Raw genomic sequence first — 13,076 nt, 5'->3', positions numbered from 1 at the left:
CTCATTACGATGACCTTAACGCTCGCGAAGGAATGTATTAGTGTTTTTCCTTCTACTATTCTTACTTCTAGTTATTTAATTTTATTAAATTTACCCAACTTCACTTCTATTTTTATTTACTATTTCTATTTTTAATTGTTATCTCATGGTCAATCAAATTAGTTTTACGTATTCCCGCTATTAAATCATACAGCTATCTAAGTACCACCTTAATTCTATGTCAATTCCCACTGCACCCGAAGAAGGCTGGTTTGGCCAGCCGAAATATAGTGCTCCGTCTTAAAACTACTCTACGTTGTATCGGTCTTGCCTCTATATTTATATCTCATAGCTAATGTTTTTTTTTACTAGTACTCACTCAGTGACAGGCTATTCTTAAAATTCATCGCAGCCACTGAGCTATTTTTAGAATGGGCTCGGCGGGGTGGTAGACACAGACATTCCTGGGCAACGAGCACGTAGTTCAAGGTGTTCAAATTACAATTATTGGACGTTTGTTGGCCAAAATGTCACGCGGCTAAAGCTATGTCGAATTTTCGTAAATTCAAGCTTCCCCAGCTTACACGAAAAGGGAAATTGGCTGAAAATGACGGGATTACCCGATTCGAATTTAACAATTTATCAATTAAAGAGCGAATTGGGCAAGGTTCCTTTGGCGATGTCTACACCGCAGAGTTCAAGGCTCCGGTAATTGACAAAATCGAGACAGTGGTGATTAAAAAAATGATAAATGCCCTGGACCAAGAAGAGAAGAAGCTGTTCTCTAAAGAAGTGGCCATTGTGAATGGCTTAAATCATACCAGTGTCGTGCGATTCAAGGCGGTCTGCTATCAGCCTTTTGCTATGATGCTTGAATACGTTTACTTTAATTTCAAGCCATTTGGCCAAGACGTCCGTGTCAGCGCCCTGTCTGATTTCCTTTTGGAAATTGATGTTCAGAACTGTGAAGGGTTTCACGATGTAATAATTCACGCAGCAAAGGAAATGCTTGAGGGGCTGAGTTATCTTCACGAACATGGAATCGCTCACAGAGACCTCAAGTCCGCGAACATACTAGTTAGTAATCAACATTACAGCTCATTATCGGCGCAAAGTGACCAATTCAAGCTCATGTATCAGTCTCGACCGGTTGCGTGTAAACTTACTGACTTTGGCGAAAGCTGTTCTTTTCTTGTTCAGACGCAGACGGTTCTTGCTTCAAAAAGTAACCACGTTGATCGTGGGACAGTAGTTTACATGGCGCCAGAACTTCTGTTAAAAGAAAAGCTTTTATCTGGCGCATCTATTACTGATTTCAAGCTTGCAGATATTTGGGCACTGGAAATGATATTTTTTACCATGATAAACCCAAGTCTTAAATGCCCATATCTCTTAGAGATACGATCAGCCGAGGGCATCGGTTCCCAAGAGGACCTTAAAACGCTTATCACCTCCCTGATGCGAAGTAAGCAGCATCCCTTACAAGATGTCAAGTACGAAATCGAGCGCGCAACGGTTTGGCGGGAGTTAGAGGGTGTTTACAGGGGATGCGTCAATTTGAACAGAGACGATCGATTGAAGTTAGACGAGGCATCCAAGATTTTGAAGAGAGGCAAAGACCGCTTCAGGAGAGATCTCCATTTTATTCACTTGAGCATAAGCCAAGCCACCGCTGTGGAGGAGTTTGACCATGAGCTTGTGCCGGCATGAACTCGCGGAGAGTTCCGAAAACGATTTACCGATAGAGTCCGCCCTAGCAAACGATGGTACCAATGCGTGGGCTTTCCTCTCCGTTAACGTGGCTGATGTCATCTTAACCTCGTTGGAAAGTGGTGATGATTTTTTCGCACGTTTAGCTGAGTCTGTTGAACATGCCATTTGGTTTTTGCCGGAGAAAATTAACATGCACGGCGATCTTAGCAAAACGTACGATGCTATGTTGGCATATATCATTCTAAAGAAGCAAGATATCATTTCGTGTTCGTACGATATCTCCGAAGAACTGCCCTTTGCAGACGGGGTCTATTCTTTTGCTGCCAGGGAAAAACTGCACTCCAAACTCTGCCATCTTAGTTCTAAAGACTGCGCTGCTGTCTTCGCCACTGATCCTTTGGTTTTGACGGTTGGATGTGCTAATGCGAGACCTTTTCTCATCGACACACATCCAGTTTCACTGATTCCTGGAAAAGGCAATGGTCTTGTACTGGTAGGAACAGATAATTCTCCGGAAGTTTGGATGTCGCTATGTGCCTGGCTTTGGGAGCATCTCAACTACTGTGGTGTGAAGTCCAGCACAAGCCAATCATTAGCTGTATTTACACTGGAGACAAAGTAAGTGGCCGTCCGCCGAAATAAAGTCTGTTATTGTTTTTACAATTGCTGTTACATTAGGAGCTCCTATAAGCGGACACCCTAGTTGGGAAGTACGTAAAACGTGTCCACAACTAGAGCTGCCCGCTTATGGAGAATAGATAGCTGCCTTATTATCAACAGAGCGCCTGCAGGCACATGTGTTTACATTGTTTTTTATTTAGGGAATGTGTAAATACAGAGTTGATTTGAGCGAGAGTTCAAGCGGGGCTTTGCGAAGGCGACCGTAAGTAGAGCTGTCTGTTTACGAGAGTATCAGCTCAAAGAGCTTTGACTGTATTATTATTATTATTATTTTATTATTAACAGATATTTTCTGCCGATAGTGACAAAGAAGTTCAGAGGCGACCTCAAAAACAAGAAACATGTTCAAATGCCGCAGAAACTGGTTCACTAAGGCTTGCAAAAAGAAAACGTCTAGATTCCTCGCCGTCTAAAGAAGAACAGTGTAGGAAAAACAGAGGACGGTATGACTGACTTCTCCACCTATCGCATTAAAACTTACTAGTGCTTACTTTTCATCTGGCTATGTAAATGAGTTAAGTGTTATATACAGTCGTATCGCACTTCATGGAAACCCGCTTAAGGATGCACCAGAATAAAAATTGAGCAAGACGTCAGAGAAAAATTCCTGTAAGTCATGCAGAAGGAAAGTTGATCGCTTTGCGATTAATTCTATTGTTGCAAGTATAACAAAGTGGCAAAACTAGTATTTGTAGTGGTTTAAATATTCCAAATTCTCTGTTTTTAACTTTGCCTTTTGAAACATTTGTTTCATCAGTTTGAGTGGCACACCTGAGCACAGGTTAGGCGCACCTCCACGCGTTCCCACCGAGCGGAAGGAAACAAAATATCTGAGGAGATAAGTAAAACATACATTTGTAAATTTCTGAATTCTAGTGAAATTACAAATATTCCAAGTGAATGCCACTGACAGCTAAATTCTTTATTAGGTACATGACGACCTGCAGATTTTATCACCCCCATGTGTTCCCACGGAGCGAGAAGGGCACAAAATATCTGAGGAGGTAAGTAAAACATATATTTGTAGATTTCTGGATTTTCATTAAAATGCAAATATGCCAACTGCACGGCCGTTGATTTTACTGCGATTTTGGAATTTCACGTCGCCGCTATATCGCAAGTTGTTTGAAACATGTTCAAATTTCACTGCGATTTTGCAGCGATTTTCGTCGGAAAACTACATAAATATGTACCAGGGGTTCCTCCAGGGGAAATTTATATGCGTGTTTTTCGTCATACCACATTATTGTGATTGGTCAAAGTAATTATCTTGTTCTTGGTTTTACGACACTCAATTGAAAACTTCTCTATCTTGCAAATGATGTCGTGTACTTAATTCCACGATAACTGTAATCATCATAGTTTTTTCCCGTCACCCATCAGGAAGACTTTGTCGAAAACTTGGGAACCTCTAAAGCCGAAGTGAAGCTGGAGAAGATAAATAAACCTGAAAAGCAGGTATGTCATCTAAATACATGTAGTGCAGACAATCTAATAATTCAAATCCCGATCCTCCGTTTCCAATTCCCTATAGCTAGGATTTCCTGTAGTTTCCCGTTTATTCGCTTGTCGTATATTCTTTCCGGAACTAAACGCTGTGTAGCTATAAACTTCAGCTACTTAAACAACAGCACGGGTGTTATAATGAGAAACGTCGAAGAAACAAAGGGAACAAAACCGGGAAATAGAAATAAAAAGTTTAGAATGATAGTTTATATACAAAGTTCACTCATTTCAATGTAAGCAATCTTCACTTTTAAATGCAGCATTTCAATATACACCTGGTCAATTAACATCGTATTTTCTCATGGTACAGTGACTGCAAAATTTTCACAAGGCGGTCATTACTTTTGTTTGGTTTGTTTCTTGTAGCAGTCACACTACTGGAATAATGATCAAGAAATGCCTGTTTTTGAGGCTGGGAGGAAGACAAGATACACGTCACCAGAAGCAACAGCTATCTGTTTTAAAAGTGAGAACGTGAATGTATGCAATCGCCATCCCCTCCGAGTTCGTGAAAACGCAGCCTTTAAAGTAAACACGACTTCATACCGGAACTGGGAAGACATAAAAAATGACATGAATGGTGCATATACAAAGTTTCTGAGAAGCTGTATATGGACGGTGGAGTACGAAGACCTGAGTGGCCAATCTTACTTCTCAGTAATAGCCGAAAAAGAAAAACAAACTGCAAGGAAATAACCAGTACCGTCTTATCATTAATTCAAAGAGTAACAAGGCATGTCCTTCTCTAGTAAGATCCGTATTTGTCTTGAAGGACGCCAATTCTCAGATTGTCAATGGAACTGTCTTACTACAGTACCATATTAATTCTGGAGAAGACAAAGTTTACTTAAAAGTAGAATGCCATTAAAACAGCAGAAGAAGCTCAAAGACGCCATTCTACCCGTCCACAAAGTCAACACTGCAAGCAATCAACCATGAGGCGACAAAGAATGCGCCATCACAAGTATGTGCAGCTCTCAAGGAACATGGGGGAGGACCTACCGGGGCACGAACACCTGGAGTTCTTCCTCGGTCGCGTAAACAAATCCACGACATAAATGCATATGCCAAAAAGAATTCAGACCCAGTTGACGACCTTCTGGAATATGCGCGGATGAAAGAAGAAAGCTTGGTTTTACGTCATCAAGACATGCCCTGTGATTTGTGGGTCCTTGGAACTGACACAATGTGTCATGATTTGGCGAAATTCTCTACTAATGAGGTGCTCAGTCATCCAAAGTGCATTGACCCGACATTTAACAGGGGACAGTTTGAAGTGACGCCAGTTGTTTGTAAGCATTTGTTCCTGACATCAAAGACGACTGGAAGTAGTCCCGTATTTCTTGGTCCCACGATGATCCACCATTGGAAAGACTTTCAAACGTACAAAGTCTTACAATGAATATATGAAGTTCATATATTTTGAACTGCGGTATTAAATATGTATGATGCACGATCTTTCGCCGTAGATAGCGCTATTTATGCAATAGCGAAAATCAGACCTGAAAAAATCAGGCCTGTACGGGATTCGAACCACTGACCTCTGCGATACTAGTGCAGCGCTCTACCAATTGAGCTAACAAGCCAACTGGGAGAAGGTCGTTAAGTTGATTCGTAATAAACCCGTGATGATAAATCAAATACAATGAATATACGAAGTTCATATATTTTGAACTGCGGTATCAAATATGTATGATGCACGATCTTTCGCAGTAGATAGCGCTATTTATGCAATAGCGAAAATCAGACCTGAAAAAATCAGGCCTGTACGGGATTCGAACCACTGACCTCTGCGATACTAGTGCAGCGCTCTACCAATTGAGCTAACAAGCCAACTGGGAGAAGGTCGTTAAGTTGATTCGTAATAAACCCGTGATGATAAATCAAATACAATGAATATATGAAGTTCATATATTTTGAACTGCGGTATTAAATATGTATGATGCACGATCTTTCGCAGTAGATAGCGCTATTTATGCAATAGCGAAAATCAGACCTGAAAAAATCAGGCCTGTACGGATAAATAGCGCTATCTACTGCGATAGATACGGATAAATAGCGCTATTTACTGCTATTTATGCAATAGCGAAAATCAGACCTGAAAAAATCAGGCCTGTACGCATAAATAGCGCTATCTACTGCGAAAGATCGTGCATCATACATATTTAATACCGCAGTTCAAAATATATGAACTTCGTATATTCATTGTATTTGATTTATCATCACGGGTTTATTACGAATCAACTTAACGACCCTCTCCCAGTTGGCTTGTTAGCTCAATTGGTAGAGCGCTGCACTAGTATCGCAGAGGTCAGTGGTTCGAATCCCGTACAGGCCTGATTTTTTCAGGTCTGATTTTCGCTATTGCATAAATAGCGCTATCTACTGCGAAAGATCGTGCATCATACATGTACAAAGTCTTATCGTCCACTTGCGTCGCTGCTTGCAAAGGTTTAGAGAAGTGTAAGGGATACGTAACTGACGGCGAGCAAGCACTCGACGCGGCATTTAAGAAAGATTTTCCGAAGGCCAAGCACCTTAGATGTGTCAAACATTTCCAGGAGAACTGTAATGCTCAATTACACAAGATTGGCATAAGAGACAAGAAGACACAGAAGTTTTTCCTTGAAAATGTTTTTGGAGTAAGAGGCAAATGCGAAGGTATCATTGATGCCGAAGACAAGCATGAGGTAAAGGGACAATTACAATCCTTTAAGGACGTATTTGACAAGAAAGAGGTAGAGGTGCTCAAAAAAAGAGGCGACTATCAACCCCGATTTTCATTGTACCTGGAAAACAATCGCGAAAATGATCGGAAAGAAGATGACGCTGAAATGCCACCGAGAAGCTGGTATGCCAAATGATACAAATGGCAAACCTATTCGCCCATACGCTAACACGTCCGAGTCGATGAACCACAGGATGTCACAAGCTAAGAGCGATTTCCTGCTTGCTATTAACAGGAAGCAAAACGACAACCTTTCAAAGCTAGAGTTTACTCAACATGTATTCGAAAAAATTCACGAGAAACAACAAGACGAATTTAAGTTGGCTATCTGTGGACTAAGTGAAGAGTACCAGCTGGCAGAAGTTGCTGCCCATCTCACCGTATCTGTGGATACTTGGTTCGATTGGCAACATAATCAAAGAAACGAGTATATTGCTCAATTGAATTCAATGTCGGTAGAAAACGTACTACAAGGCAAGAGTGTAGCATTGAAGGCAGCCCAAAATATTACCGTTGCAAGCGAAGAATATAGAGAACTTTCAATTGACGTCGATGAGGTTTTGAAAGATAAAATGCTCTGCCAGGAAGACGTGATAGATGCTGTCATAGAAGGTGTATCAAACCTTGTGAATCTACCGGCCGCTATCCAGGAAAAAGGCATCCTTGATGTAGCGAAGAAGAACAAATATGAAGTGGCTTCCAGAGCGGCCAGAGATGGAAGGATTGAATGCATTGTTAACAAAGATCATGTATCCTGTCGCTGCCCTAATTTTAAAGACGACAAAGTCTGCAAGCACTCCATTGCTATAGCAGAAAAGTTGAAGATGCTGGACCGGCATTTACAGTTTATTTCTAAAAATTGGAAAGAAGCCAGGTCAGCTTTCTGCCTTAGCCGAAGCTTTTGTCAACAAGGCAGTGGCTGGGAAAAAAGGTCCATCCAACAAGTACCCATACCGCCCCCCTCCCTCCCCTCCCTCAGTTCGACAAGCAAGTAGCATCAGTACACCCGGTCGCGTGTATTTAACAATTATTCCACGAGCGCGCGTTGGATATGAGGTGATAGATAGCCAACTCGGCGCTACGCGCCTCGTTGGCCATAACGATCTCATATCCAACAAGTGCGAGTGGAATAATTGTTTTATTAAAAACGTTAAATTAAATTATTAAATTCTATTAAATTTTATTAAATTTTTAGCTCTCTTTTAATTTTAAGCTGACACGTACGCTTACCATATTTCTAGATTATGGTATATTGGCTGATATACCATAATGGCTAAGCCAATAAAAAGTCTTGAATTGCATTATCCAATGATCTAGTTTTTAATAAAGTGAAATACACCACAATGATAATCCCTTTGTCTTATGAATTCTGCCAAAGGAAGCGAAGACGTGCAAGCAATGTGGAAACGACTTTTGTCATGTAATACCACATGATCTGGTATTTGAACTCAAAGAGAGGTTCTACTTCCCCTTGAACGGTGACTGGAGGAACAAACAGGCATCAACCAAAGAAGCGACTCGGTACTACCACGCGGATATGGCGTGTATGAAGAAACGCTTCCCCTATTTTTCAAAGAAATATGTTGTTATACCTTCTGACGTGCATGAGAAATTGCAAAAATCTCACAAAGTTCACCTCCAAGAACAATTCTCGTTAAGCGTGTGATATTAACGTACGTTTTAGCGTACAGGACGGTTTGAAAATTTGTAACGCAGTTGTTGTTGTTGTTGTTGTTCAGTTGTTGTTCAGTCCCATAGACCATAATCACAAATGTGGTCGTTTCCCTATTTTTCATATGCATGACCTCGTAAATATGAGCAAATGATAATAAATGAGGCTATAAGAACAAAATTCCATGCGGATAAAATTGACGATCATTTTCTAACAGGGTATATTGAACGGCTAAGAGTTGACTTTTTAATAATGAAAACAAAAAAAGTAGGTTGATCAGAACGAGCCTATTCAAAGAATCTTTGACTTAATAGCTGTAAAGATTTGTGGTAATTTCCGCAAACATTCCTTTTTTTTAATTTCAGCTGACTCTCAATAATATGAAACTGATAAATAAGATAGGATTATTCTTTAAAGTAAATCAAGTAGCGTACTATGTATCTAGTGTTTATTAATTAATCACAATCACATAATACAATTTCTTTCGCTATCATTACATTTGTTAATATATATTTCTGATTTTTTTATTAATGATATTATTTGCGGTTATAGTTTGTCTGTTACAGTTTTTGTTATACACAATCTTCAGAAATCTTTGATGATGATCTCATATAATTGTCTTTGTTTACATCCGTATTGAATGTTAAAAACTTTTTAAATGTCACCAGAAACATTTAATTACAGCATTGATACCTCAGTAATACGCGCAGTGTTTACATTAAAGATTCAAATTGCGTTAGTTTTAAAAGCTAAGCAATAAAATCAAACGTTAACGAAACAGGTTAAGGCGTGCGTTTCGACCCCAAATTCAGCCCAACTTGTTTTGCAAACTTGTAATTACGAAATGTAATTAGACCAATGGAAAAACAGCAAATCAAGATAACATGCAATTATGATTTTCAAATGTAGCTCATGGCCCGGAAAGTTATGGGGACGTTCGAGAACCTTCCTTATATATTAGGTCTTCAATCACGACACCTAAATTGTGCCACCAGAAAAGTCAAGTTAACATGCAACGGAACATTTGGCGATTTATAAACTCGCGCTCACCTTCAGAAACGTAAAAAAATAAATAAATAAGAGAATACTGTTTTTTTTAATACTACCTCATCTCCAATTAAATTGATAAACAAGAAAAATAAGATGGGGTCTTAGTTTTCGTAATTAGCTTTCGAAATTACGAAAACTAAGATCCCACGTACTCCCAAATATTGAAATGTGATAAATAAAGTTTTCCGTTTTACAAGTAACGACACTACTTGTAAAGTGGGCAAACCCTGATCAAGTCTGAACTGTTCCATTTAAAATATTTCCTCAAGTTCCACTATTTTTGCACCTTGTAGAACGATTCAAAACAATTGCAAAACAATTCTAAAAATACCTCAGTGTCTGGGTGGAAATTTAAGAATCGCCCGTCGCGCGAGAAATGATACTTCGAAACGCAAGGAAGGTTATACAAAATCCCACTTAATCTTAAAGCAACCAGGTTCCTCTATCCAACCGGAAAAGCAACAAATCAAGATGATGTATAAACTCTCCCACTCACCTTCAAAAAATTTATAAATACGAAAAATGAGATGGGGTCTTAGTTTTCGTAATGAGGCATCGTAATTACGAAAACTAAGACCCACCGGAGAAGTCATGAATCATTGAAAAGACGGGGTTGTTAATTGCTGTCTATTATTCGCTTCAACATATTAGTGGTATAGTGATTGAGAGGTATAGACCATCAACCCTGGGGCCTTAAAATCTGAAATAATCCGTGAAAAATATTTAACTCTAATCTGTAAAACTGATCTGTAAAACTGATCTGTAAAACTGATCTGTAAAACTGATCTGTAAAACTGATCTGTAAAACTGATCTGGAAAAATGATCTGGAAAAAATCTGTAAACTGATATGACAAAATCCAAAATCCAGAAATTTTTAAACTTTATGGAAAAATTAAAATCATAAAACACAGACTCAAAATTGCTTCTTCTTAATCTTGTTTTCAAATTAAAACGCTCCAATTTTTTTTCATTTTATTTATATTATGAGATGTGTGATTATAATATTCATTTAGCATTACTTGAGGATGATAGAAGTTATTGTCCTTTTTGTGATAAAACTATAAAAGAAAATGAAATTGTTGAAGAGAAATGTTGTGAGAATCAAGATGTGAATTTAATAGATGGTTCATTTGTTTGTATTAATTGTGGATTAGTTCATAGTTATGATTTAAAAGATTGTAAGTTCATTGATTTTTATAACAATATGTATAAATTCCGGAAAAAATCAGTCTATATCAGAAAATACCATATAGAAAAAGTTATTTATGAAATTAATGATCAATTTGGAATTCAAATATCTCCGTCGAAATGATATAAATAAAATTATCAAAGTATTTGATCTTATTGAAAAAATAGAACCTGAAATAAACAGTGGAAGAAAAAGGATGATATCAATGAGGTTTATAATCGGTAAGCTGATTCATATGATGAATTTATCATCAAATGAAATAAAAACTCCAAAATCGAAGAAGACTATTAAACAATGTAATAAGTATTGGTCTCAAATAAAAAATCTTATCGGAGATGAAATTGATTCAATCCTTGATCACAAAATTTAGAATCATATTTTTTAGAATATTTGTCTGCTAATGGGCACATGTCTATTATCAATTCATCAATGACTTTGACATGATTTAAAAGCACATGCTCATCAAATTGAAGCCCTCTCAAACATGATCTCAATTCAGTTAATATCTTTTTATAGGATGTGAAAGCAAACTTGCACATCTCGATATTTTTCTTATAATTCTTTAATTCCAAGAAGGTTTTTAATACTATTCCAGATCCAGACACAACACCAAGGATAATTGGGTTTAGTGTTACACCACCAACAATGGTTCCAGTAGCAACCAATCCAACAGATGTCACTTGACCAATGATGTGTTTTCTATTCATTATTTTATGCATCATTTTAAATGTCCAATATTTCTTGTGATAGAATTTATACAAATTTTTTAACTCATTGACACGGTCTTCAGTTAATGTTCCTGATATGTTATTCCAATTGAATATATTTCTTTTTTTCATATATATTTGGATATGTTAATCTAGTTTCGCTATAATGAAATAACCATAATTCGGATTTCCATCTAATTTTATACGTGAGGGACTTGTATTAATTTGTAAAGTTGTGTTATTTTGAAAGTATAAATTAATGGTGAATGTTAGATTAGTCCAACAAGTAGTTTTTATAATCGGTATTTTTATATCATTAGTAGATGTGATCAGCAGGGATTTGCTAAAGCAAAGGCATAGAAAAAACCAGGAAAGATTTATTACTCGACGTTTCGGGGTCATCGTGACTCCATTATCAAGAGACTAGTTTAAAAACATGCAAATAAGGAAAGGTACAAGAATAGCATAAATTAGACTTAACGGCTTAAACAAACACCTTGGCGCGGATGGAATCCGTTTGCACGTTCAGTGTTGGCTTACGCATGCGAATATACAACATTTCATTAACAAGGCAGTCAAATTTGCCGTTACATTTCGTGATGACGTTGAATTGCTCGATCAAGCGTTCAGGCATTTCACTATTGTGCTGGAGGTGGTAGTGTTTGTAGATAGAAGATGATTTCCTTGTGTGCCCTTCTACGCGCTCGTGTAAGTGACCACGAGTATAGCCCACATACCCTGCATCACACAGGTTACATTTAAATTCATAAACGACACATTGTTGGTTAACAATAGGGGGCTTAATTTCGTGTTGCTTAAGTTGTTGATCGAGCTTAGGGCTAACGAACACTGGTTGGACAGTCACGCTTAACTTCGAGCTTAGACTGTTCAGTTGTTGTTTAACATGATTAGCTGACGACTGGTCCTTGAAGGGTAACACTAATCTCACAGTCTCCGATGGTACGTCTGGTGATGGACAGGGTTCTGCAGATGAAATCCTTCTCTCAACGAACCGCTTGATTGTAGTTTCAACCAGTGGCTTTGGGTATTTCAAGTTATGAAAAACCCCTCTAAGGCGGTCACATTCCTCGAAGAAGAAAGACCAGTTAGAAGATAATCGATAAGCGCGATCCACCATGGTGTTAACTAGGCTGCGCTTGTACTTAATGTCAACATGACTCTGGAAATGCAGAAGGAGACCCGTGTTGGTTCTTTTGATGTAGACCTTACTCTCAATCTTTGGTGCACGGTTAAGCAGTTCAGTTCCTAGAAAGGGAAGGGATCCTTCCCTTTCTAGGAACTGAACTGCTTAACCGTGCACCAAAGATTGAGAGTAAGGTCTACATCAAAAGAACCAACACGGGTCTCCTTCTGCATTTCCAGAGTCATGTTGACATTAAGTACAAGCGCAGCCTAGTTAACACCATGGTGGATCGCGCTTATCGATTATCTTCTAACTGGTCTTTCTTCTTCGAGGAATGTGACCGCCTTAGAGGGGTTTTTCATAACTTGAAATACCCAAAGCCACTGGTTGAAACTACAATCAAGCGGTTCGTTGAGAGAAGGATTTCATCTGCAGAACCCTGTCCATCACCAGACGTACCATCGGAGACTGTGAGATTAGTGTTACCCTTCAAGGACCAGTCGTCAGCTAATCATGTTAAACAACAACTGAACAGTCTAAGCTCGAAGTTAAGCGTGACTGTCCAACCAGTGTTCGTTAGCCCTAAGCTCGATCAACAACTTAAGCAACACGAAATTAAGCCCCCTATTGTTAACCAACAATGTGTCGTTTATGAATTTAAATGTAACCTGTGTGATGCAGGGTATGTGGGCTATACTCGTGGTCA

General features: G+C 38.6%; 1 pseudogene across 1 annotated transcript; it reads left to right on the top strand.

The window, feature by feature from the left end:
- The first annotated feature begins 448 nt into the window (after nucleotides 1-448).
- On the top strand, nucleotides 449-5,540 carry LOC148718777 (uncharacterized; annotated as a pseudogene). The gene is made up of 5 exons (XR_015993620.1): nucleotides 449-2,310; nucleotides 2,659-2,737; nucleotides 3,303-3,377; nucleotides 3,757-3,831; nucleotides 4,246-5,540. The product of XR_015993620.1 is annotated as an uncharacterized LOC148718777 (transcript).
- The last annotated feature ends 7,536 nt before the right edge of the window (nucleotides 5,541-13,076 follow it).

The sequence above is a fragment of the Stylophora pistillata genome, chromosome 12 (assembly GCF_964205215.1).
Source record: "Stylophora pistillata chromosome 12, jaStyPist1.2, whole genome shotgun sequence".
NCBI classification, from domain to species: Eukaryota; Metazoa; Cnidaria; class Anthozoa; order Scleractinia; family Pocilloporidae; genus Stylophora; species Stylophora pistillata.
The sequence above is the reverse complement of the archived record's forward strand: the minus strand, read 5'-3'. Positions and strand labels throughout refer to the sequence as shown.